Raw genomic sequence first — 25,949 nt, 5'->3', positions numbered from 1 at the left:
GTCTATGTAGAGGACAGGAGCTTCTACAGGGTCCTGTACAGTACACACAGTGTCCTAAGAGTAAAATGGAGTCGCTCTTACTTGGTGTCCAAAGGAGCAGCTAACCCTGGCATAGGTTAAAAGTAGTACAGAACATGTAATACCTCCCTTTACTGTAGGGGGCGCTACCAGACAGCCAGTCAGTGCATGCACTTTTGGACTACATGTGTTTTACCAGTGAATGCCCATTCTGATTGGTCGGTTCTTCCAGCCAGTGACACGTTTCACAGATCTGGACTGTCTGTACATTGTATGTTGAGTCTAGTTTCAAGTTACAAAGGTCCAGAAAAGACCATTGTATGTTGAAACTATTGTATGTTGAGGCCATTGTAAGTTGAGGGATCACTGTATTGTAACTTGAGGGACCACTGTGATGTGTATAATAAAGAGAATCGACAATGCAAGCGGACCATGAGGAGGCAAGGCACAGCTTGAACGCAAACAATAGAACAGCGTATGCAGAGAGCTCAGTGCCAGAGATAGAAATGTGCCCACCAGCACCCATTCTCTGTCTCCATTGCTCATCTTCTCATTATATCTGTATATTTAGATATATATATATAAATGTGTGTGTGTGTACATCCACCCCCGCATCCAGCCCTCAGGCTATGCTCTGCCTGTACCATATCTGTCCCACGCAGGGCCACCTATCAGAAGACCCTCTGGCAGCTCCAGCACTTCTGTCATTACCCTTTCAGTGCTGATCAGGGGGTGAAGTACTGGTGTAAATATATATAGCGATGAGTGTTAATGTATCTGTTGTCATTAAGGTGTCAGAGGAATGAAATCCCATCCGCCAGCTACCAGCCCTATAGCCGAGCAGCTCCTTTTCATCTTTTTCCTTTATTTTTCTTCTATTATTGCTGTGTCAGCTTTAAGATCCAATGAATAATTCATTTTCTTCCATGGCTGTATCAGTCACCTTCAAAGCTTCCCCTTCCTCTTTCCACCTTTTACCGTATATACTCGAGTATAAGCCGAGGCCCCTAATTTTACCCCAAAAACCCAGGAAAAGTTATTGACTCGACTATAAGCCTAGGGTGGGAAATACATCATCCCCCCTGTCATCATCCAGACCCCCGTCATCATCCCCCCCTTCATCATCACCGCCTGTCAATCCCTTCATCAGTGGTCTTCAACCTGCGGACCACCAGATGTTGCAAAACAACAACTCCCAGCATGCCCGGACAGCCATCGGCTGTCCGGGTATGCTGGGAGTTGTAGTTTTGAAACCTCTGGAGGTCCGCAGGTTGAAGACCACTTCAGCCTTCGTCATCATCCAGCTCCCCCCCCCCACCCCCCTTTTTGTTTTGTACTCACCTCCCCTCTGCGGGTAGTTAGGGGTTGGTCCGGGCCATCTATGCTGCAGGGACCGTCCGGCGGGGATGGTTAGTCGTTGCGGGCTGTCCATTTTCACTGGGGGGGGCCTCGTGCGCATGAACGTCCCTGCGCGTCGTCGTCAAGGCAATGTCACTAGTCCGGGGCCGGGCCCGAAACGCGGAGAAGAGTCCCCCCCGGTGAAAATGGACAGCCCGCAACGACTAACCATCCCCACCGGACGGTCCCTGCAGCATAGATGGCCCGGACCAGCTCACCCTAACTTCCCGCAGAGGGGAGGTGAGTACTGGATGATGACGAAGGCCGCAGTGGTCTTCAACCTGCGGACCTCCAGAGGTTTCAAAACTACAACACCCAGCATGCCCGGACAGCCGATGGCTGTCCGGGCATGCTGGGAGTTGTAGTTTTGCAACCTCTGGAGGTCCGCAGGTTGAAGATCACTGATGAAGGGATTGACAGGCGGAGAGTTCACTCGAGTATAAGCCGAGGGGGGGGGGGGGGGGGGGGGGGGGGCGATTTTTCGTGCTGAAAACCCCGGCTTATACTCGAGTATATACGGTAAGTTATTTTGTATATCCAGTTGTGTCCTTCAGCCATTCTCGTCCACTTACGACTTCTTAGTTTGCTGTAGATTTATTTGCATTTTTGCAATAATTGTCTTTATTTTACTTTTAGTGCTTTTCTATCCGTGGTGTCATGCTGGGGTTATTATGCAATTGTCTTCTGATTCAATCCGAGATTAGTTCTGATTTCTTACAATTTTTTTAAATTTTTTTTTTTACAAAGTTTTGAAAAATAAGACCCAAAGCCCCCCCCCCTCCCCATCTATGTTATGACTTTCCCTCCAATAGTCCGCTCCATTTCCCCCATACTTGGCATTATCTCCTGTTTGATCCGTACTCTGTGTCCACCACTAAGTTTTCACTTTTCTTATCCCGTATGAAATCATAAAACTAATTCATTCCAAAAATCCACACAATGTTGCCCTCCAGCCTGCATTAACCCCTTATTGCCCCCCAACTCCTCCCTTCTGCTCCTTTGTCTTCCCCCGTTTCGCTGCTCTGCATCCATCTTTCCCTCTTGTCCTCATTTCTAGCCTCCCTTTCCCTCCTATCTCCCTTAATTCTCTCCGCTCTCAGTCCGCTCTGTTGCCTACATTCATTCCGCTCCATTTCTTGGTCTTGTCCTTAGGGCTTGCACTGCTTTTTTTTAATGCTATATTCCATCTTGCCCACGCTGCATTGTATAGCAGCACTGAGTACCTTTATTTTTGCTTCCTCCTCAGCAACTGCACTATCATTACCCATTGCCTTCCTAAATATCAGGACTAGAGATGAGCGAACTTACAGTAAATTCGATTCGTCACGAACTTCTCGGCTCAGCAGTTGATAACTTATCCTGCATAAATTAGTTCAGCTTTCAGGTGCTCCGGTGGGCTGGAAAAGAGGGATACAGTCCTAGGAAAGAGTCTCCTAGGACTGTATCCACCTTTTCCAGCCCACGGGAGCACCTAAATGCTGAACCAATTTATGCAGGATAAGTCATCAACTGCCGAGCCGAGAAGTTCGTGACGAATCGAATTTACTGTAAGTTCGCTCATCTCTAATCAGGACCCAGTGACCTGTCCTATCAAGTAAAGGAGTGCGCTACCATCACAGATTGCATGGTCTTAAAGGGTTTCCTGTTCTATACACATTGTTACAATTATATCCCATTAGCAGCAATACAGGACCTAATAAAGGCATTAGCCTAATAAAGCTCTATAACATTAACTAGAATTGTTGACTATATTTTGATAGTATGTTTAAGTTTTTTTTTGTGTTCTATATAAGGCTAGGTTCAGACTACGGAAATTCCGCTTGCTAAAATGTACTGTATAGTGAATGGTTTTCCATTCACAAATTCACACTTCGGAATTTGTAAAGCGGAATTTGTGAATGGAAAATACGCTTGGAAATTTCCGCCTGAAGAAAGGCGTTGCTCTTTCTTCAGGCGGAAATCCGCGTGGAACACATTGCAGTCTATTGGAGATTCAGTCGGCCGCACTCGGAATCTCCGGGCGGAAATTTTCTGCCCAGAGATTCCGTAGTCTGAACCTAGCCTAAGGCTTCTTTCACACAGGTGGAAATAAAGGGTGAAAAATTACTGCTTGCACCGTCTTCTTTCTCCTGCTAGTCCTGTCAAAAAACACCGCCCGACAGTACCCGTTATAGTAAATGGGAGCCGTTACGAGAACGGCCATTAAAGTCATAAAAAACAAAAGAAAAACAAAAGAGATACTTTGACGGGAGCAACAGCAGTGTGACACATTCATACAACTCATTATGGGGTTATCCGGCATTTCGTAAAATTCATAAAATAGTAGGGGGAAAAAAACTATACTTACCTACCCCCAGTCCCCCACAGATCCTGTTTGACTACATGCAGACCCCTGACCTTCTGTCTTCTTGCATCCAAGATAAGCGACTGGTGCAAGACCTGCCCACTTAGCCAAACACTAGTCTTGGCGGTGTCCTGTCTCGGCCAGTGATTGGCTGAGCAGGCAGGTCTTCCACCAAGCACTTGTCTCAAAAGCAGGAAGATCAGGGGAGAAGATGGAGCCGAACTGGACCAGCGAGGGACCAGGGCTAGGTAAGTATAGTTTCTTTTTCTATTTTTTTCTGCCCGCTCGCCCATTGGCCAGTTGCTTAATGTAATTCTGCACTGCCCGTGCGGGTCCGCCCACTCGCCCGGCGGTACCGCTGCCTTCCTGCGGGTGTGCCCTCTCCGGGGATCCCGTGCGCGGGGTGGGCGAACCCTGCCCGGCGTGCTGGAACCAGTGCCGAAGACCCCCGCGCACAATGATCTGGACCTTGTCAATGTTACGCTGTTGGCCTAATTTGGGGCCACGCTGCACCGCCCGTGCAGGTTCGCGCACCCACCCGGTGGTCCCGCTGCCTTCCTCCGGGTGTGCCCTCTCCGGGGATCTTGTGCGCGGGATGGATGATGTATGATGGGTTGAATAGGTAGTGAGTGTGGGGTTTACATATCTGGCCATCCGGCTTACTGAACCCAGCTTAAAACTGTCCTGAAACTGTGCAAAGGGCATCAGTTGGCATCAGTTGTTTAGTATCCGGGATTCATTATTTGTGCAGACTGGATGGGGAATGCAGCAAGACATGTTCTCCTGTCCGGCACTGTGTGGCATGTCCTATTATACCCCATCCACATTGAGGCACCAGAAAAATGTAAACTGTCCCATTGTAATTATTGGGATCAGTTCTACCATCAGTTTTCACTTTTCTGAAACACCGGAGAGAAAAGGGCACCAGATTGCCAGATATATGTAAAAGTAAGCACCCTCTCTGGCAAACCTAGATTATCCATTTACTGCATGGTTTGGTGGCCAGCATGTAATACACTATTGCCCTGAAATGAAGGGGTTATAAAATAGCCACTTTTAATAGGCCCCCCAAACATGGGGCTGTGCTTAAAGGGGTTAGGGTGGGTTCACACTACGTTTTCTCCCATACGGGAGCGCATACGGCAGGGGGGAGCTAAAACCTCGCGCTCCCGTATGCCTTCGTATGCGCTCCCGTGTGTCATTCATTTCAATGAGCCGGCCGGAGTGAAACGGTCGGCTCATTTTTGCGCCGTATGCGCTTTTACGACCGGACCTCAAACCGTGGTTGACCACAGTTTTAGGTCCGGGGGAAAAGCGCATACGGCGCAAAAATGAGCCGACCGGACCGAACGTTTCACTCCGGCTGGCTCATTGAAATAAATGACATACGGGAGCGCATACGGTGACATACGGGAGCGCGAGCTTTTAGCTCCCCCCTGCCGTATGCGCTCCCGTATGGGAGAAAACGTAGTGTGAACCCAGCCTTACCCAGGATTATTTCTTCCAAAAACAGCACCACACCTTTCCTCAGGTTGTGTGCGGTATTGCAGCTTAGTTCCATTAAAGGAAATATAGCCAAGCTGTAATACCAAACATCACCTAAGGACAGGTGTGGAGCTGTTTTTGGAAGAAATTAGCTGCCTTTCTGGATAACCCCTTTAAGATTTTCGTGCACACAGCAAAGCTGATAACAATGAGACCTTACACTTCTATATGTGACTTCTCCAATGTGCCACCATGCCTAAACAATACAGCAGTGGTCTTCAACCTGCGGACCTCCAGATGTTGCAAAACTACAACTCCCAGCATGCCCGGACAGCCAACGGCTGTCCGGGCATGCTGGGAGTTGTAGTTTTGCAACATCTGGAGGTCCGCAGGTTGAAGACCACTGCAATACAGCATTGGTTAAAACATGCTACAAGGAGGTATGCGCCAATAAGATCACATTACAAAAAGATCTAGAATATGGCTGTGGGCATGAGACTTCAATGGAGTCAGCTCTGGTATTGGTTATAAGGACTCTTCCAGCAGAAGCAGATATGCACGCTTAGGTTCACAGAGTGTGCACACTGGTATGGAAGATTTTTCAATTAAAGAGTACCTGTCACCAACCTAAACTTTTAATATATTGTTCCTTATGTAATTGTAAAACACTTTGCTCTTTACTTGCTGTTAAAATTCTCAACCCTTATATGTTTTTAATGTGACTGAAAAAACGGCCACTAGATGGCTCTGTTCTGTTCCCTGCCGTAAGTCAGACAGTTAGTTTGGTCTCCTCCCGGCCTGGCAGGAGACCAAACTCAGGAAGTGCATGTGAGGCATGGGGAGGCAGAGCTCGTCAAGGCTTCAGAGACCTCGCACTTGCTGGGGAACGCCCACTTTGTCCTGCCGGGAGCTCACACAATGTGAGTAAGGGGAAAGGTGTAAAACAAAGCTTTTAAAAGCTTGGAATTTTTATTTATTTATTTATTTAAGGGCAGGAGGGGTGTTAGGAGTAGTTAGGGAATATAATCTGAGTTAGATTAGAAAATATGGTTTGATGACAGGTAGTCTTTAATATAAGCTTACTGAGTACCAGTCTGGTATGGAAAGAAATATTTGCTCGGGAGCGGTGGAGGCGGTGAGTAATTTTGGAGGAGATGATGTAAGAACACAAGAGGGAGCGGAGAAGCTGGTCCTACAGGAATCGGATATTACTTGTGGGTGGTATCAGGAGATAAAAGGAAGAGACATGAGGAGGGGGCAGGTTGTGGACGGCCTATTGAAATGTATTTTCCAGGCAATAGGTAGCCAGTAAATGGATTGGCAGAGGGGGTGACGGGCAACAAGGGAAGAGGTGGATTATCCAGGAAGAAAAGTTTAAAAGAGAACCTGCCACATTGAACATTCTGTCTAATCCGCCAGCAGGATGTTATAGAGCAGAATTTACTGAATGTAATGATATATGGGTTTGTGGGAAAATATTCAGTAAAACTTGTAATATATTGATTACATAGCAGGCTGTCGGTCCTAATTAGGGACTGACAGCCTGCTATGTTTGAAAGTACATACAGAAATAACGGCCAGTCACTGATAACACCGCCCACTGGACTCTTAAGCCCAAAAAGAGCAGGACTATAAATCACAAGTTTTACTAAATATTTTTCACATAAATATATATATATATATATATATATATTTTTTTTTTAATCTGCTAAGGTTCTACTGCTTTACTTTTCATGTTCAGTCGGACAGGTTCCCCTTAAAGGGGTACTCCGCTGCCCCATCGTTCAGAATATTTTGTTCCGAACGCTTGGAGCAGGCAGCAGGGGTCGTGACATCACGCCCACGCCCCCTCAATGCAAGTCTATGGGAGGGGGCGTGGCAACCACCACGCCCCCTCCCATAGACTTGCATTAAGGGGACATGGTGTGACGTCACGAGGGGGCGTGGTCGTGACATCACGACCCCAGCCACTGACACCCAGCGTTCTAAAGGAACGCAGGGTGCTGCACAGAGATTGCGGGGGTCCCAATGGCAGGACCTCCAGGATCAGACATCTTATCCCCTATCCTTTGGATAGGGGATAAGATGTCTAGGGGTGGAGTACCCCTTTAAGGATGGACTGGAGGGATGTGTAAGGGTGTTACAGGGATGCCGAAGATGTGGATATCGCAGTCTTCTAGGCAGGAGAGCATATACGAGTATTTCCATCGACCAATGGCTGAAGAGTTAATTTGAGAAATGTTTTTAAAGGGGTAAGTCAGTGTTTAAAATCGTATCCCCTATCCACAGGCACCATATCTAATCGCAAGGGGGTCCTACCGCTGGGACTCACCGCAAACACCAGAATTGTGCCTGAATTTCCCTGTGCACGGAGTGGGGTCTACACGCCTCCCCCCTGCATTTTCTATGGGAGCAGTACAGACATGCCATCGCTGTACACGGCTGTTCCCATAGAAAATGCACAGAGGAGGTGTGTAGACCCTGCTCCATGCACGAACGCCATTCTAGAGATCGCAGTGGGCCCACAGGATAAGTGTCTAATCGCAGGGGGTTCCAGCTCCTGTACCGGCTCGGCTCTGACCACTGGATTTACCAGTCAGCTGCTTCTCCCCTGAGCGGAGATGTGCTTGTCTGGTGGCCCACTCAGCCAACCGACAGCTGAAATGGGGTCCTATCTAAGTTGGTAATTGGCTAAGTAGGCCGTCATTCCTGCAGGTCTCAGGATGAGGGGGCAGTGTGCTCTGGGGACCGGTGAGTAGACCGGGGAGTGAAACAGGCCATGTAAGGATGTAGCGTTGGTCTCAGCCTTGGACCCCACGCAATTAGACACTTATCCCCTGTGTTTAGGGGTTATGTTTACAAACACTGGAATACCCCTTGAAGGGGTATTCCAGGATCTTTATTTTATTTGACTATGCTACAGCGGCTGTAAAGTTAGTGTAGTTCATAATATAATGTCTGTACCTGTATGTGACGGTTTTCTTGCAATTCGTCTGTGATTTTCGCCCCAATATTTATTTTTAACAGCATACAAAATTACTCAGGTCTCGGGATTTCCCAGGTTGCCAGGTTGCAGTGCGTCGAGACCTGACATCACTAGTCAGGTGATCAGAGGGAGTCTGTCCTGCTTCAATGGGTGGATCAATCGCTGGGCGGGAGAGACTTCATTTTGAAACAGCTGTAGGCACCCTGATTAGGAAATACTGGTGAAGGGATCACAGGTGTGTTTCAATGGTTGGGGTGGCTGATATGTGGGAGGGAGGAAAGTGACCTCATACTTTCAAACTATGGAACTATGGGATGTGTAGTTTAGAGAACGAAATTAAACAGGAAATACCCAGTTCTGGCAGGTATGTACTACTAAAATCACCTTATGGTGGATAACCCCTTTAAAGGGGTTCTCCACTGCCCTGCCTTCCGGAGCTCCGCTCGCAGCGTCCGGAAGTTTATTACTCCAAACGCTGTGTGCGGGCTTCCGTGTTCGAGGCCGCCCCCTCGTGATGTCACGCCCGCCCCCTCAACGAAAGTCTATGGGAAGGGGGCGTGACCGCTGTCACGCCCCCTTCCCATAGACTTTCGTTGAGGGGCAGGGTGTGACGTCACGAGGGGGTGGGCGTGACGTCACGAGGGGGCGGCCTTGAACACGGAAGTTTGGAGTAATAAACTTCCGGACGTTGCGAGCGGAGCTTCGGAAGGCAGGGCAGTGGAGAACCCCTTTAAAGGGGGAAGTGGCAGGAAGTGGTAAGGGTTGGGATGTATGGTCTGGGGGACATGTTGCAAACAAAGACTATTGACTTCACCTGAGAACTAGAGATGAGCGAACTTACAGTAAATTTGATTCGTCACGAACTTCTCGGCTCGGCAGTTGATGATTTATCCTGCCTAAATTAGTTCAGTTTTCAGGTGCTCCGGTGGGCTGGAAAAGGTGGATACATTCCTAGGAAAGAGTCTCCTAGGACTGTATCCACCTTTTCCAGCCCACCGGAGCACCGGAAAGCTGAACTAATTTATGCAGGAAAAGTCATCAACTGCCGAGCCGAGAAGTTCATGACGAATCGAATTTACTGTAAGTTCGCTCATCTCTACTGAGAACCTGAAGACCTTATGGCCTATGTGTTGTCTGGGTCGTAGAAGCAGAAATGGGCGTGGTCACCGTCCCTTTTAGTAAATTACAAATGTCCTAATAGTGAATTGAAGATGGTTTTATGGGACACAGTCATGACCTGGAACATTCAGGGGAAATATTGGCTTGCAGAGTTATTGCTTATCAACACTGAGTAGGTTGCAGGCATAGATTTTGGACGGGCACGAGAACATATGCCGTCAGCTCCAATCCACCGCATACACATTTTCCTTCTTGGCCGAGGCAGAAAACATTCACCGCGGTAATCCCCAATCACTTTTACAAGCTCGCTTTACCAAGTCTCAATCATCTAGAAAGGTGCTTTTAGTTGGATGAAATTGAAAAAAAATAAAATAAAAAAAAAACACAAAAACATGCAACCGCGCTCCTCTCACCTCCCTCCGCTGGGCCGCTCATCTGGGCAGCAGGGCACACTCACAATCCTTTACCAGTCAACAAGCAGATCGGCTATAAATAATGAGTGGCTTCCTGGCTTTATGCACACCCAGTTAGCTCTGCGCATTACGCTCCATTAACCCCTCTTCTGCTGGCGGGGAAAAAAATAAATAAATAAATGACAAGCAGACTCAACCGGGTCATTTTCAGGCAGACGCATTTGGGCACGTAACACCGAGCTAAGAGGGATCTGAAGGGTTTATTCTTTTTTTTACTTTTAAAGCCTCGTTTAGGTAAAAATCGGCCAAATCTTCTTATGTCTCTATTAAGCCATATGTAAAAAAAATATATATATATATATAAAAGTATATAAGCTGCAGACCGTGTACTGGGTTTTTAAAAACCTCTCTATATTCTGCACCAGCAGCTAAGGTGCCAGACATTTGGTTCAGGCTCTACTGTGTTGTCTTAAAGGGGTACTCCAGTGGGAAACTTTATTTATTTATTTTTTAAATCAACTGGTGCCAGAAAATTAAACAGATTTGTAAATTACTTCTATAAAAAAAAAAAAATGAAAAAAAAAAAAAAATCTTAATCCTTCCAGTACTTATTAGCTGCTGTATACTACAGGGGAAATGCTTTTCTTTTTGGATTTCAATTCTGTCACAACCTCAGTACTCTCTGCTGACCTCTGCTGTCCATTTTAGGAACTGTCCAGAGCAGCATATATTTGCTATGGGTATTTTCTCCTGCTCTGGACGGTTCCTAATATGGACAGCAGAGGTCAGCAGAGAGCACTGTGGTCGTGACTGAAGAGAAATCCAAAAAGAAAAGCAAGTTTTCCACAGGAGTACCCCTTTAAAAATCTTGTCCAGGATTAGTTTTTAGACTCGATCTTCAAAAAAATGCGGGCCTCCAGCTGTTGCAAAACTACAACTCTCAGCATGCCCGGACAGCCGTTGGCTGTCCGGGCATGCTGGGAGTTGTAGTTTTGCAACAGCTGGAGGCACGAAGTTTGGAGACCACTGCTCTATCCCATTTGCTGTCAGCATAATGCAGTCATAGCTTGTTATGGAACAGTGGTCACAAACCTGTGGATCACTGTTGTAGAACTACATCTCCCAGCATGCTCCTTCCCGGTGCCCAGCTCTCCTTCTGCATGGAGCAATCTCCACTCGCTGCGAGGAGACTGGTGACCCCCCCATACTGACTAGTGGGCAACATGCCCTTTCCATATATCTCTATGCCAGAGCCGAAGATACACGAATGCTGTATCTCCGCCTCTCTCTCATAGAAATGCATGGAGGGTGCCTGTCGGCCTCCGCTCCATTCGGGGGCACAGGGTGCTGGGCAGGAGATTGTAGGGGGTCCCAGCAATTGGATGCCCTGCAATCAGATACTTATCTCCGATCCTTTGAATAAGGGATAAGTTGTATCACAGGACCCCTATAATAACATAGCAAATGTGAATTCAGGGTTGGCAAACTGGTCAGTTGCCCAAGGTCCCTATAAGTAAAAGTCCTTCAGGAGCAACCTAAATTTACCGTTGACCCAACCACTGTACAATTCAAGACTAAATGGGCGCTCTCATTAAAACTAATTTTTGCTATAGCACTCCTTATGATAAATAAAAAATCTTTCTAATTACGTTTTCTATGTTTTATTTGTGTTTAAAAAAGCTGCCACTAGGTGTCTCCCTACTTATCCAGAGCACATTTTCCCCGATCTTTTGCACAGACTTTGGACTCCTGCTGGCCTGGCAGAAGTCCAAAATTAGGAAAGGCAGTCTGGGGCGCTGAGAGAGGGGGTGCAGCCTTAGCCAATCATAGCTCATCTCACACTGGACTGCTCCGGGCTGTGTGTAGCGGAGTGAGAGAGGAAGTTCTCCCCTGTATGGCTTCAGATGATGTCACGCCTTTTGGGGAACGCCCCTTCCCAGTCTGTGAATCTGACTGAGACTGAGCAGAAAATACAGAGCAATATCAAGGTAGAAAACTAAAAAATTATAAAAATAAAGGGAGGGGGTGGTTTATGATGATGGGGGCAGTGAACTGGGAGGATTATAACATTTAGCAAGATCATGTGAGGTACTTGTGGTGACCACGGGGTGTTGCAATGGATGTAGCAGGGTCTGGTGGTATTAACCCCGGGGGTAAGATGTTGTTAACCCCTTAGTGTTCGTGACGCCAGGATGTGGTTGTTTCCGCATAGAGACCGCCGACAACCAGCCCAAAAAAGGCATGCAATGAAGGAATGTCCACAGCAAGGGTTTTGGAGTAACTGGACACAGGATATCTCGTAGGCTTGCTTGGACTTGTAGTTATGATGAAAAAGCAGCAGGCCACTCTGCTACTAATATATATATTTACTTGAGTAGTAGTCACTTGTAGAGACATTTGTAACTCACGGTTTAGAAGTGTCAGCTGGACTTTAGGCTTTGGCCTAGAAGAGATGAATTTGCAGTATACAGGACTGTGTGCTTTCTAAGAGAGTGCAGGAACAAGAGAGAGAGAATAGAGACTACAGCCCCTTATATACTAGGGGGCTGGACTAAAGCCCATTGGTTGCTAGTGCCTCAGGTTCCTGTGCCCATGGAACTCTGGGTATGTCACATGACAATAGTTCACATGACCAACACTTTATACACTTTTGTACAACTTTATACATATTAACAATAGTTACACATAACAAATATACCTTGCATCTCCATCAGGCAACAAGGGGGCAGCCCTGCAGGAGAGCCCTATGGACCTAAGGGACTCTTCCTGAGGGGACTTAAGGATGGTACAGGACAAGTCCTGTACCGGGACACCACATACTCTTTAACCATTGTATTACTCTAGACCTCCAGGGATTTTGAACTTAAAAAATAAAATGATGTAAACATGACGGATTGGGGCTGCATGCAATTCCAGTGGCGGCATATACCATAGAGAGAACATCTGACGGCACAGACGCCCAACGGGACGCATTGGAGCGACCAGGATCAATTCACTGTCCGATCCCATGAAGAACAGACATCAATAGCTCTTCTTGGAGAAATGCTTCAGGAATAGAAGATATGTGAGTGGTGAACAAGGCAGTGGAAGGGGTTGGGGACAACAAATGGGCAGCCTCTGTAGGGTGGGGATGCCCTTTTTTTTTTTTAGTGAGGCACCTATGGTGTTAATAGAGAATCCAATAGGAAATACTTGAAAAGGTTATCAGTGCCTTAGTGTGTGAGTCTGACAACTACTGAAGGGCAATCCTGCCAAGGGGGCGGCCGGAAAGGATTCTTGAGCCCGACAACTTCTGTGAGAGAAAACACAATAAGAGATAGGAAATAAGTGGACCCAGTGTGTCTTAGGTCACAAAAGGGTATCCGGTTAATTTTGGATAATATTTTAGATACACGTGTCCAAAACCTACTGAAATTATTTCTGTAGAACATATATTCATTGACCGTGGTTAAAAAAAAACATGACCTGTGTTTTTAAAGGGGGATTCCTATTTTCAGAAGTCAGATGCTGGCGGCGTCCTCATGTATTCCAGCGCTGAAAGGCGCTCGTCTGCACAGTGGTCCTCAAACTGGGAGGTTCCAGCAATTGCGAATTGGACACAGTTCTTATTTGGGGTGGTCTGTATTCTTGGGGTATATATCTGGGCTAAACGCGTTTTGGGTGACCCCTTCTTCAGTAGCGATACAATAGATACCCCATCTAGGTTTTGGTCTTATATAGTCCATATATTTGTGTCTCTAGTAAACTATGGACTGGATTTTTTTTTTTTTTTTTTAAACATTGATTGCGAAAAATGCCGACTGGATTACATATGTACAAAATGTAAATACACACAAATACACACAACTAATCATATATGTCAGTATTATAAATATGGATAAATGGATGATATATATAATAAATTAGCGCATATAGATGTGGATGTATAGATATATATGATATAAAAGGGAGACAAAAATTTTGAGCATAGTAGTGAACTAGAAAAATATTTTAAGAAATTATTTTTAAAAAAAAATTTTTTTTTTTTTTTTTTGCGGGGGAGTCCTTTACGCCCCCTCCCATAGACTTGCATTGAGGGGGCAGGGCGTGACATCACACTCTGTCCCCGTGGTCGGGAGGCATAACACTGAGAGCCTCCAGCAGTGCTTACAAGTGGGTGCTGCATGCTAGATTGTGGGGGTCCCCAGTGGTGGGACCCCCACAATCAGACATAAGATGTCTTGGGACCGGAGTACCCCTTTAACACCACAGGAAATAAAATGGTCACGTGTTACTTTACGAAGTCTATGTACCAAAACTATTCTCCTAGTCTGAGGTCGCTCCGGCTCTGCAGATATCGGCTCTCGCTGCACCGTACAGACTTCCTGCCTTTTCCCACCCCTTGTGCGTAATACTGGGAATGCGGAGAGCTCTCTGATCCCTTCCAGATAATTCGTACTTCTTTCTAGTCCAAATTCAGGAGGAAGCAGCCAAAACGGAACAGAGCTGAAGTGTAAAATATTAACATCCCCCATGATACTGCAAACTGATCCAGTTACATTTGATATGAAAAGGAAAAGACCGAATTCAGTTGAACAGCTCTGTTGCTTTTCTCTTTTCTGACAATTTTTTGTCTTGGGCTTCTAAGACAACCCCGGAGTGGACAGCATTGGAATGGAGGGGTCCATGACAGGGGACAGACCAGAAGCCCGCCAGGTGAATGTGGTGTCAAGGATAGGTCAGGGCAGGCAGAGGGAGGGGCCAGGTGGGAAGTTTATGTGGTGTCGGGAGTGTTGCAACGGTGTAGCAGGGTCTGGTGGTATTAACCCAATTTGTTGTGACGCCAGGAGGGGGTTCAGTGTGTGAGGAGAGCCAGCTGAAGAAAGAAGTTGTGTAGCAGTACTTTTAACTTACCCAGGATGTCTGGAGGAGCTGCTGCGGCGAGGGCTTACATGTTTTACTGCAGGATGATAAAAGGGCTGTTGCAGGATTGGGCAATGGCTGGAAAGGGGTCCCAGGCGGCGGTTTGGGAGTCGGAGGCTGCGCGTAGTCTGCCAGTGGCGAATGGGGTGGGGGTTGCGGTTCTGACAGGTAGCGGAAGCAGGGCTCCTGTGGCGGTGGTTAGGGCAGGAGAGGATGTGCGTTTGGCAAATTGGGCACGGGGGGAGGTTTATGTTTGCTTCGAGGGCCTGCTTGGAGCTCATTTGAAGGTGGAGGTCAAGGAGAAGATCTGGAAGGATGAGTACATGGAGATCTTCTCCTTGTTGCCGCTGGAAAAGTTCAGCCTTAATTGGCTGCAGGCCTTTGCCATATTGGCCAGCGTCATTGGGGAAAAGGCGCCGGAGAATTGCTCGGGCCTTTTTTGTTACTTAGATTCGGTGGGAGAGGCTTACCGGGTCTATGGGGATATCGCTTGGTTTCGGTACGATGAACAGTTTAAGCAGCGGAAGGCAGTTCGGCCTTCATTGCGCTGGGATCACAAAGACATCAGTCTTTGGATGCGGCTGATTGCCATGCCGCGGGGGAGAGGGCAATCCTTTCGGAATGGCGCCAGTTCATCCGGATCTGGATCCAGCCGGCAAGGGCAGGTAAAGGGTGTTGTTGACAGTTTAATGAGGGCCAGTGCTGATTTGAGGAAGGATGCCAGTTCAAGCATGAGTGCTCCGGTTGCGAAGGGGCTCATAGTTTGTCCCGTTGTTTCAAGAAAGGGAAAGGACGCAGATTGGAGGCAGACCGGAAGAGGGAAGACGTCAGTGAAAGTGGCAAAGATGGTGCCATTCCTCGAAAGAGCTGTGTGTGTGTCCTGCAGCCACAAGTCAAGTACATCTGCGCTGCACCTGACACCACAATTTAGTAGCAATGAGGGGAATTTAAAAAAACGTCCCCTGCCATGTCCCCGGACCACATCCCATTAATTTGAATAAGCCAAACAGAGTAAGATAGTGACTCCAGTCAGCTTATTTTTTTTAACCATATCAGTTTTTATTGTCAGACTGAAAACTGTGGTTTTGGTCCGGCAATAAAACTGATACGGTTCAAACATGAGCTGACCGGAGTCACTATCTGACTGTTTGCGTCATTCAAATGAATGGGATACGGCAGAGACCGGCATTTAAATTACCCCTCCAGATCCGGCCACCGTATTGCTAAATCATGGTGTGAATGCATCCTTACTGGCCTTCAGGCAGTAACAAAGGGCTCTACAGAATTGGAAACTTCGGTGCCCCAGGACAACCCTTTCCATAATGCAAGTGCCCTCAGATAATTGGCTTTCATTTACACCCCCTGGCACACAGCAGATTTTTTCCAAGGAAAGTAGCAACCACTACAGGGGGAATATAATACTACATGGTGGCCCTTCACATTAGTCCCCATCTATGTAATACAAGGACATACTAAGTCCACCAGTTTTAAGCACTACTGATCAGGAGCACGAACTGGGAGAGGACCAGACGGCCATGCACTCCTCTCCCAGCTCTGGGTCACATGATCAAGGAATGCTCTGTGGTGTCTCGGTACAGGACATGGTACTGTACCCTTCCTGAGTCCCTGCAGTCCATAGGCTCACCCCTTGTTCACCTTATATAAATGCATTGTAAATGTATTATGCATATTGTTCTTTGTATATAAAGTTGTACAAATATATAGAACCTTCCTGGGTCATGTGATCTACTGTCATGTGATGTACCCAGAGTTCCCTGGGTACAGGACCTACAGGCTTTGCAAACAACGGGCTTTAGTCCAGCCCCCCCTAGTATATAAAGGGCTGTAGTCTCTAAATTCACTCTTATCTCCTGGATTTCAGCCAAGCACAATACCAGAAACTACTAAATTCATCTCATCTAGTCCAAAGCCTAAAGAACCTTCAGCCACTTCAAAGTGTGAGTTATCGAGCTATCTCCAATTCTAGTGACTACTACTCAAGTATACAATTAGTACCACAGTGGCCTGCATAAATCATCTCAATACTACAAGTCCCAGCAAGCCTGTGAGGTATCCTGCATCCCGGTTGCCTTTAGAGAAATTTCTTATGGAACAGTTATGCAGTTTAAGTTCCAGTTATTTGCACAATTCCTGCTGTGGACTTACCTTTATTGCCTGCCGTTTCTGGGTTGGTTGTCGGCGGGGTCTTATACAGAAAGCAACCACATCCTGGTGTCACGACTAATCAGGGGTTAATAACACCTTACCCCACAGGGTTAATACCACCAGACCCTGCTACAGTATTGCAACACCCCAGACACCAAAGCTCCATAGACACAGAGGTGAGAATATGCTAAGCGTGGTCTTCTCCCAGCTCATTCTCCTGATCGGGGGAGGCCTTGACACTCAGACTCCCACCGATCAAACCTTTTGACAGCTTTAGAACTTGTCAAAAGATTTTTCAAGTCACAGCTCCCATTAAAAAGATAAAACAACACCCTGTTCACCCGCACTAAACCCAATATACTGGGTTATAGTGCGGGTGAACAGCTTTACAAAGAGGGGTCACTTCTATAAATCCGTTCAGTATATGCAGAGTTCTGGCAGTGTAAACTTGCTGCTGTATTGCTATCCAGTGAGCAAAATGAGGCAGGGAGCCAGCTCACCCAGCTCACCCAGCTCCCCTGCCTCTTCCATATTCTCCGTCTGTCCCGCCCCTTCACTAATATGCTTATGAAAGTCACAGGTGATCGCTATGTTTCTGCGCACTCATCCGCAGCCTTCATAAGCATAATAATGAAAGGGCGGGATGGACAGATAATATGGAGAAGGCAGCGGAGCTGGGTGCTGCCTAAAGTCTTCATGAAGGTCCCCAGCAGCTTCTGCCTGGTCTTGTGCCTTGAATAATAGATCTCTCCCTGAACCCAAACATGTAGAGATGTATCAAGGCTTGTGAGGGAGAAGCCCCTAGGAACAAATATGATGACTCTTAGGGTTTATTCACACGGCAGAATTTTCGCATGCCGAATTTCGCACAGATTCTGCCTTAAAGATATACTCCGATGGAAAACTTTTTTTTTTTTTTTTTTTTTTTTATCAACTGGTGCCAGAAAGTTAAACAGATTTGTAAATTACTTCTATTAAAAAAAAAAAAAAAAAAATCAATCCTTCCAGTACTTATTAGCTGCTGAATACTACAGAAACATTATTTTCTTTTTGGAACACAGAGCTCTCTGCTGACATCTCTGTCCATAGCAGCATATGCTTCCTATGGGGATTTTCTCCTACTCTGGACAGTTCTTAAAACGGACAGAGATGTCAGCAGAGAACACTGTGTTCCAAAAAGAAAAGAAGTTCCTCTGAAGTATTCAGCAGCTATTAAGTACTAAAAGGATTAAGATTTTTTAATAGAAGTAATTTACAAATCTGTTTAACTTTCTCGAACCAGTTGATGATTAATAATAATAAATAATAATTTTCCACCGGAGTACCCCTTTGAATTAAAACCCAATAGATTTCTATGGGATTCCGCACTCCCATTTACTCTTTTGTATTTCCGCATGCGGCATTCTGCACCAATTCCGCTCAAGCCAGAAACCACGCAAATGAATGCGGAAGCGGAATTGGTGCGCATGTGCAAAATTTCTGCAGTGTGAATACAGTTCGGACAGCAAAAAAGTAATGGCACGGTCCCTTTGCATGTGTGAACCTAAAGTGAATAAATTCCCAGCCCTTGTTAGCTTCCTAGTAGCGGCATTATGTCAATTTTCCCAGCATGCCATCTCACATTAATTCTCTATTCTCTGCCTGGAGCTTTAGGATCTGAAGATTCCACCTATCACTTGTATCAATATATGACATTCTGTGCTCTATAAGAAATGTAATCGCTCCAATACACCAGAGCTTCTCTGTTCTCATTCCTATCTGACACTAGGACGCTGTCCGCTAGATAGATGTGCACATTATATACGTTTCTGCCATCAATATTAATCTCTATAAAACCAACCAGCTCGGCCCTGCTGCATAGAGCTCTGGGACAAAAGCCCCGTGCTCTGTGAGTGCTGCAAAGCCTATAAATCCAGGGGTGGGTTAAATTGACAGCTAGAAGAAGACAGGTTACAGAACACTGCTCCGCACTTCGGTGCGGCCAGAACCACCATGAGATCACAGCAAAAATAGGATGCAGAAGAGACTGGGCATTAAAGGGTTATCCAGGAAAAAAAACTATTTATATATCAACTGGCTACAGAAAGTTAAAGGGGTACTCTGGTGGAAAACTTTGAAAACTTTTTTTTCTTTTAAATCAACTGTTGCCAGAAAGTTAAACAGATTTGTAAATTACTTCTATTAAAAAAAAAATCTTAATACTTCCAGTACTTATTAGCTGCTGCATACTACAGAGGAAATTATTTACTTTTTGGAACAGAGCTCTCTGCTGACATCACGACTAGAGATGAGCGAACTTACAGTAAATTCGATTAGTCACGAACTTCTCAGCTCGGCAGTTGATGACTTTTCCTGCATAAATTAGTTCAGCTTTCCGGTGCTCCCGTGGGCTGGAAAAGGTGGATACAGTCCTAGGAGACTCTTTCCTAGGACTGTATCCACCTTTTCCAGCCCACCGGAAAGCTGAACTAATTTATGCAGGAAAAGTCAGCAACCGCCGAGCTGAGAAGTTCGTGACAAATCGAATTTACTGTAAGTTCGCTCATCTCTAATCACGACCACAGTGCTCTCTGCTGACATCTCTGTCCATTTTAGGAACTGTGTTCCTTACAGCATATGTTTGCTATTGGGATTTTCTCCTACTCTGGACAGTTCCTAAAATGGACAGAGATGTCAGCAGAGAGCTGGTGATTCAGCAGAGAGCTCTGTGTTCCAAAAATAAATGAAATTTTCTCTGTAGTATTCAGCAGCTAATAAGTACTGGAAGAATTAAGATATTTTAATAGAAGTAATTTACAAATCTGTTTAACTTTCTGGCACCAGTTGATTTAAAAAAATTAAATAAAATTACACTGGAGTACCCCTTTAAACACATTTGTAAATAACTTCTATTAAAAAAATCTTCATCCTTTCAGTACTTATGAGCTTCTGAAGTTGAGTTGTTCTTTTCTGTCTAAGTTCTTTCTGATGACACCTGTCTTGGGAACCGCCCAGTTTAGAAGCAAATTCCCATAGTAACCTCCAAACCTCTCCTACTCTGTGCAGTTCCCGATGTCAGAGATGTCAGCAGAGAGCACTGTTGCCAGACAGAAAACCACAACTCAACTTCAGCAGCTGATAATTATTGAAAGGATTAAGATTTTTTATTAGAAGTAATTTACAAATCTGTTTAACTTTCTGGAGCCAGTTGATATTAAAAAAAAAAAAAAAGTTTTTTCCTGGAATACCCCTTTAAAACAAGGCTCAACCACAGAAGATGGCGACAAAGTGCAGACAGACATAGAAAAAAGCCTTTAGACCAGTGGTCTCAAACTGTGGTCCTCCAGATGTTGCAAAACTTCAACTCTCAGCATGCCCGGACAGCCGTTGGCTGTCCGGGCATGCTGAGAGTTGAAGTTTTGCAACATCTGGAGGGCCACAGTTTGAGACCACTGCTTTAAACCAAGAGAGACTCTTGTTTCACGTCAACCACATGTTTCACGTCAACCACATGTTTCATGTCAACCTTCAGCTGTCTGCGAGACAGACCTGCCTATACTGGGGCAGCTGGCATGAAGCAGGCAGAGCGCCCGGTTGACCGTCATAGCAGCGGTGTTCAGGGTGAGCGGCTTCAAAGAAGAACTGGGATTTGCATTTCGTTGCATCTTTTCTTTAGCATTCCTGACTACAGACAGTGGATATTGATTTTTAGCTGTCGGCACAGCGTATTGGAAACTTACCAACAAGGCCTGACTGATGACGAGACTGGCAATAAAACCTCTCTCCGCATACTACAAGGAGAGGCCTCGCTCTATTCGGGTTCTGCCTTGTGCTAAGAGTTGAGAAGAGCCTGTGTGGCAGGATAGTCTGGTTTTACATGGTCAACTTTTCATATCAACTGGCACCAGAAAGTTAAAACAGATTTGTAAATTACTTTTATAAAAAAAAAAAAAAATCTTAACCCTTCCAGTACTTATCAGCTGCTGTATGCTCCACAGGAAGTTCTTTTCTTTTTGAATTTCCTTTCTTTCTGACCACAGTGCTCTCTGCTGACACCTCTGTACATGTCAGGAACTGTCCAGAGTAGGAGCAAATCCCCATAGCAAACCACTTCTGCTCTGGACAGTTCCTAAAATGGTCAGAGGTGTCAGCAGAGAGCACTGTGGTCAGACAAAGAAAAAAAAATTCCTGTGGAGCATACAGCAGCTGATTAGTAAATTACTTCTATTTAAAAAATCTTAATCCTCCAGTACTTATCTTTAAATTTTTTTTCTTCATATCAACTGGCGCCAAACAGTTAAACAGATTTGTAAATTACTGCTATTTAAACAATTTAATCCTTCCAGTACTTAGCTGCTGTATGCTACAGAGAAATCTGTGAAGTTCTTTCCAGTCTGACCACAGTGCTCTCTGCTGACACCTCTGTCCGTGTCAGGAACTGTCCAGAGCAGGAGAGGTTTTCTATGGGGATATGCTTCTACTCTGGACAGTTCCTGACACGGACAGAGGTGTTAGCAGAGAGCACTATTATCAGCTGCTGTATTCTACAGAGAAAATTGTGAAGTTGTATTCAATCTGACAAGTACTGGAAGGGTTAAGATTTTTTTTTAATAGAAGTAATTTACAAATATGTTTAACTTTCTGGCAACAGTTGATTTGAAAACATTTTTCCACTGGAGTACCCCTTTAAAGAAGCCCATTGTTTCCCCAGTATGTACACTCACCATAATTAGTCATACAGTAACATTTTATTTCAGTGTAGCTGCATTTATATGTTTAATTACAGTGACTCCTGCGATCACCAATCTGACTCTCCCAACCGTTTAGTGCTTAAAGGGGTACTCCACCACACAAATCTTATCCCCTATCCAAAGGATAGGAGATAAGATGTTAGATCGCGGGGGTTCCGCCGCTGGTGACCCCCGGGCCGGAAATCTCCGGGCCGCCGGCACCTCCCGCAATTCGGGTCACCGAGCGAACTGCGCTCTGTGCTCGATGACTGGCGATGCAGGCTGCAAAGGTTCCCCCCCCATTCAAGTCTATGGGAGGAGGTAAGACAGCTCTGTTCTAGCCGTCACACCCCATCAAAATGAATGGAGGGGGCATAGCGTGACATTCCGAACGTGCAAGCTTCAGTGTTCCAGACACCGCTGCTGCTGGCCCGGAGATTGCAGGGGTCCCTAGAAGAATGAACCCCAATGATCTGAATAGGGGGAATAAGATGTATGTGGCAGAGTACCCCTTTAATGTGTCATAATAGAATGTCAAAGCTGGATTTTGACTTCTTGCAAACTAAAAGATATAGCCCCCTACTATATCCCTCATACCCCCTTCTCAGCTCCATCTACTCTATGAGATCAGGCTATATAAGTATTTATACACATCTCCGAAGGCCAGCACTGATTTAATTAACAGATGCAGTGATCAAACACCACACCCACTCTGCACAGCCAGAGAATTCATAGGAGGTCTAGGTTGCATTAGCTGAAGAGCCTTAGTGTAGTATTTTCACAACCTGAGGCCATATCAGCCATGAAATTGTGTGGCCACTGCCGGCTGTACAAGACCAACTGTTTGTATGGTCATACCCCAAGTGTCTTCACAATGCTTTTTATTTACATGCAAAAGAATACATGCTTGTGGTTTTGCCAGTGTAGTTTAATTTTTAAAGGGAAACTCCATTGACTTTTTTTTTTTTTTTTTAAATCAACTGGTGCCAGAAAGTAAAGTAGATTTGTATATTACTTCTATTTAAAAAAAAAATCTTAATCCTTCCAGTACTTTTCAGCTGCTGTTATGATCCACAGAAAGTTTTTCTTTTTGAATTTCATTTCTGCCTGACCACAGTGCTCTCTGCTGACACCTCTGTCCAGAGCAGGAGAGGTTTTCTACGGGGATTTTCTCCTACTCTGGACAGTACCTAAAATGGAGAGAGGTGTCAGCAGAGAGCACTGTGGTCAGGCAGAAAGGAAGTTCAAAAAGAAAAGAACTTCCTGTGGATCATAACAGCAGCTAATAAGTACTGGAAGGATTAAGATTTTTTTTTAATAGAAGTAATTTACAAATCTGTATCTTTCTGGCACCAGTTGATTTAAAATAAAAATGTTTTCCAGTGGAGTACCCCTTTAAGTGAATGGCATTTGGACATTTTATTTACAAAATATATATTGTAAAAGCGCAATGTGGTTAATGTGGCACTCATACAGCCTAGTGATGGAGTAGATAACAGGCCATGCCTACTTGGCCTCTGCCCTCAGTTTGGTGCCAACTCTATCGAGCAGAAGACATGAATATTGTAAGGCTCCTTACTGAATACAGCAATAGTAAGCAGACAGCTCGGTGTTGATTTGGGGCCGACAGAAGTGAGGAACCTTACGAAGCACATGACTGCTCATCAAAAACACACAAAAACAGTCGTGATTGAAGACCTGGCAGATTTAAAGGGGTACTCCACTGGCTAGTGTTCAGAATATTTATGTTCGAATGCTGAACACATGCTGTAGGGATCGGCCACGCTCCCTCGTGACATCACGTCCCACCCCCTCAATGCAAGTCTATGGGAGGGGGCGGGGTGTGGGGACAAGAGGGAAGTGGCCGATCCCTGCAGCACTTGCAGTGTTTGGAACTAAATGTTCGGAACGTTGGCCAGTAGAGTACCCATGTAAAGTGGTACTCCGGTGGAAAAAAAAAAATCTTTAAATGAACTGATGCCAGAAAGTTAAACAGATTTGAAATTACTTCTATTTAAAAATCTTAATTTTTTAAAATAGAATTTACAAATCTGTTTAAACTTTCTGGCACCAGTTGATTAAAAAAAAAAAAAAAAAAGTTTTCCACCAGTGTACCCCTTTAACAATGACTTGTTACGATAAAAACCTGATTGTGTCACTACATAGAAACATAGAATGTGTCGGCAGAACCATTTGGCCCATCTAGACTGCCCAATAATCTGAATACTATGAATAGTCCCTGGCCCTATCTTATATGAAGGATAGCCTTATACCTATCTCTATCTTATATGAAGGATAGCCTTATACCTATCTCTATCTTATATGAAGGATAGCCTTATACCTATCTCTATCTTATATGAAGGATAGCCTTATACCTATCTCTATCTTATATGAAGGATAGCCTTATGCTTATCCCTATCTTATATGAAGGATAGCCTTATGCTTATCCCTATCTTATATGAAGGATAGCCTTATACCTATCTCTATCTTATATGAAGGATAGCCTTATGCTTATCCCTATCTTATATGAAGGATAGCCTTATGCTTATCCCTATCTTATATGAAGGATAGCCTTATACCTATCACTATCTTATATGAAGGATAGCCTTATGCTTATCCCATGCATGTTTAAACTCCTTCACTGTATTTGCAGCGACAACTTCTGCAGGAAGGCTATTCCATGCATCCACTACTCTCAGTAAAACAATACTTCCTGATATTAGTTTTAAATTAGAGGGGAAAAGGTTTAAAACTATGTCCTCTTGTGGTAGTTTTTATTTATTTATTTTAGATCTCCTTTACTGTGTTGATTCCCTTTATGTATTTAAAAGTCTCTATCATATCCCTCTGTCTCTTCTATACATGTTAAGGTCCTTTAACCTTTCCTGGTAAGTTTTATCCTGCAATCCATGTACTAGTTTAGTATCTTCTCTGAACTCTCTCTAGAGTATCTATATCCTTCTGGAGATACGGCCTCCAGTACTGCGCACAATACTCCAAGTGAGGTCTCACCAGTGTTCTGTACAGCGGCATGAGCACTTTCCTCTACTACTTATACCTCTCCCTATACATCCAAGCATTCTGCTAGCCTTTCCTGCTGCTCTATTACATTGTCTTCCTACCTTTAAGTCTTCTATGTTTCTATGTAACTTCATCTTTCTTCCTTCCTGGAAGGCATAAGATTTTTTTAATAGAAGTAATTTTCAACTGGTGCCAGAAAGTTAACAGATTTGTAAATTACTTCTATCAAAAAAAAAAAAAAAAAAAAAAAAAAAAAAATCTTAATCCTTCCAGTACTTAGCTGCTATATAACTACAGAGGTTTTTTTTATTTTTTTTTATTTCTTTTCTGTCTCACCATAGTGCTCTCTGCTGACACCTCTGTCCATATCAGGAACTGTCCAGAGCAGGAGAGGTTTTCTATGGGGATTTTCTCCTACTCTGGAGAATTCCTGACTTGGACAGAGGTGTCTGAATCTCTTATCTGACCAGGGCTCTAAGAGAAAAGAACTTCCAGTAATAAGCTGCTGTATAACAGAGGAAGGATTATTTTTTCTTTTTTTAATAGAATTTAGAAGTCTGTTTGACTCCGGCACCGGTTGATTTATAAAAAAAAAAAATAAATAAATAAAAAAAACACACGTTTTTCCATCGGAGCACCCCTTTAAGGGGGAGTGTCCGCTGCGGCTTCCTGTGGAGTGCTGTGGCCCGGTACAGGAGATTTCAGGGGGTCCCAGTAGTCAGACTCCCCGCGATTAGAGATGAGCGAGCATACAGTAAATTTGATTCGTCACAAACTTCTCGGCTTGGCAGTTGATGATTTATCCTGCATAAATTAGTTCAGCTTTCCGGTGCTCCCGTGGGCTGGAAAAGGTGAATACAGTCCTAGGAGACTCTTTCCTAGGACTGTATCCACCTTTTCCAGCCTACCGGAGCACCGGAAAGCTGAACTAATTGAGGATAAGTCATCAACTGCCGAGCCGAGAAGTTCGTGACGAATCGAATTTACAGTAAGTTCGCTCATCTCTACCCGCGATCTATAAAGCTTATCCCCTATCCAAAACCTAGGGGGAGAAGTTTTTTTTTTTTCACTGCACTACTCCTTTAGTGGTGAGAAAGAACCTGTTCACCAATACTGGCTGTGGACGGCATTTGTAAAGACACAAGCCCCCCCCCCCCAACAGGACCATTTATGTTTTGATGTAAATTTTTGATCGCTATTAAAATTGGGGAGTTGCACTTCATTACTAACTACAACTCCCAGCATGCCCTGATAGAGCCTGAGGCTCAGCAGCTGTCTAAAATGAAAACTACAACTCCTAAAATGTTGGACTATATAGTATAGGTCAGTGTTTCCCAACCAAGGGTGCCTCCAGCTGTTGCAAAACTACAACTCCCAGCATGCCCAGA

At 44.9% G+C, this 25,949-nt stretch overlaps 1 protein-coding gene across 1 annotated transcript in view; it reads right to left on the bottom strand.

The window, feature by feature from the left end:
• Positions 1-12,332, bottom strand: part of LOC130296256 (transcription factor CP2-like protein 1) — a 247,943-nt gene extending 235,611 nt beyond the window's left edge. Inside the window, exon 1 of the mRNA XM_056547638.1 lies at positions 12,172-12,332. The gene's annotated coding sequence lies outside the window, so the exon portion shown is untranslated. The remainder of the gene's footprint in view (positions 1-12,171) is intronic.
• Between the last annotated feature and the right edge of the window lie 13,617 nt (positions 12,333-25,949).

This window comes from Hyla sarda, chromosome 12, assembly GCF_029499605.1.
Source record: "Hyla sarda isolate aHylSar1 chromosome 12, aHylSar1.hap1, whole genome shotgun sequence".
NCBI classification, from domain to species: Eukaryota; Metazoa; Chordata; class Amphibia; order Anura; family Hylidae; genus Hyla; species Hyla sarda.
This window is presented reverse-complemented; position numbering and strand designations above follow the sequence as displayed.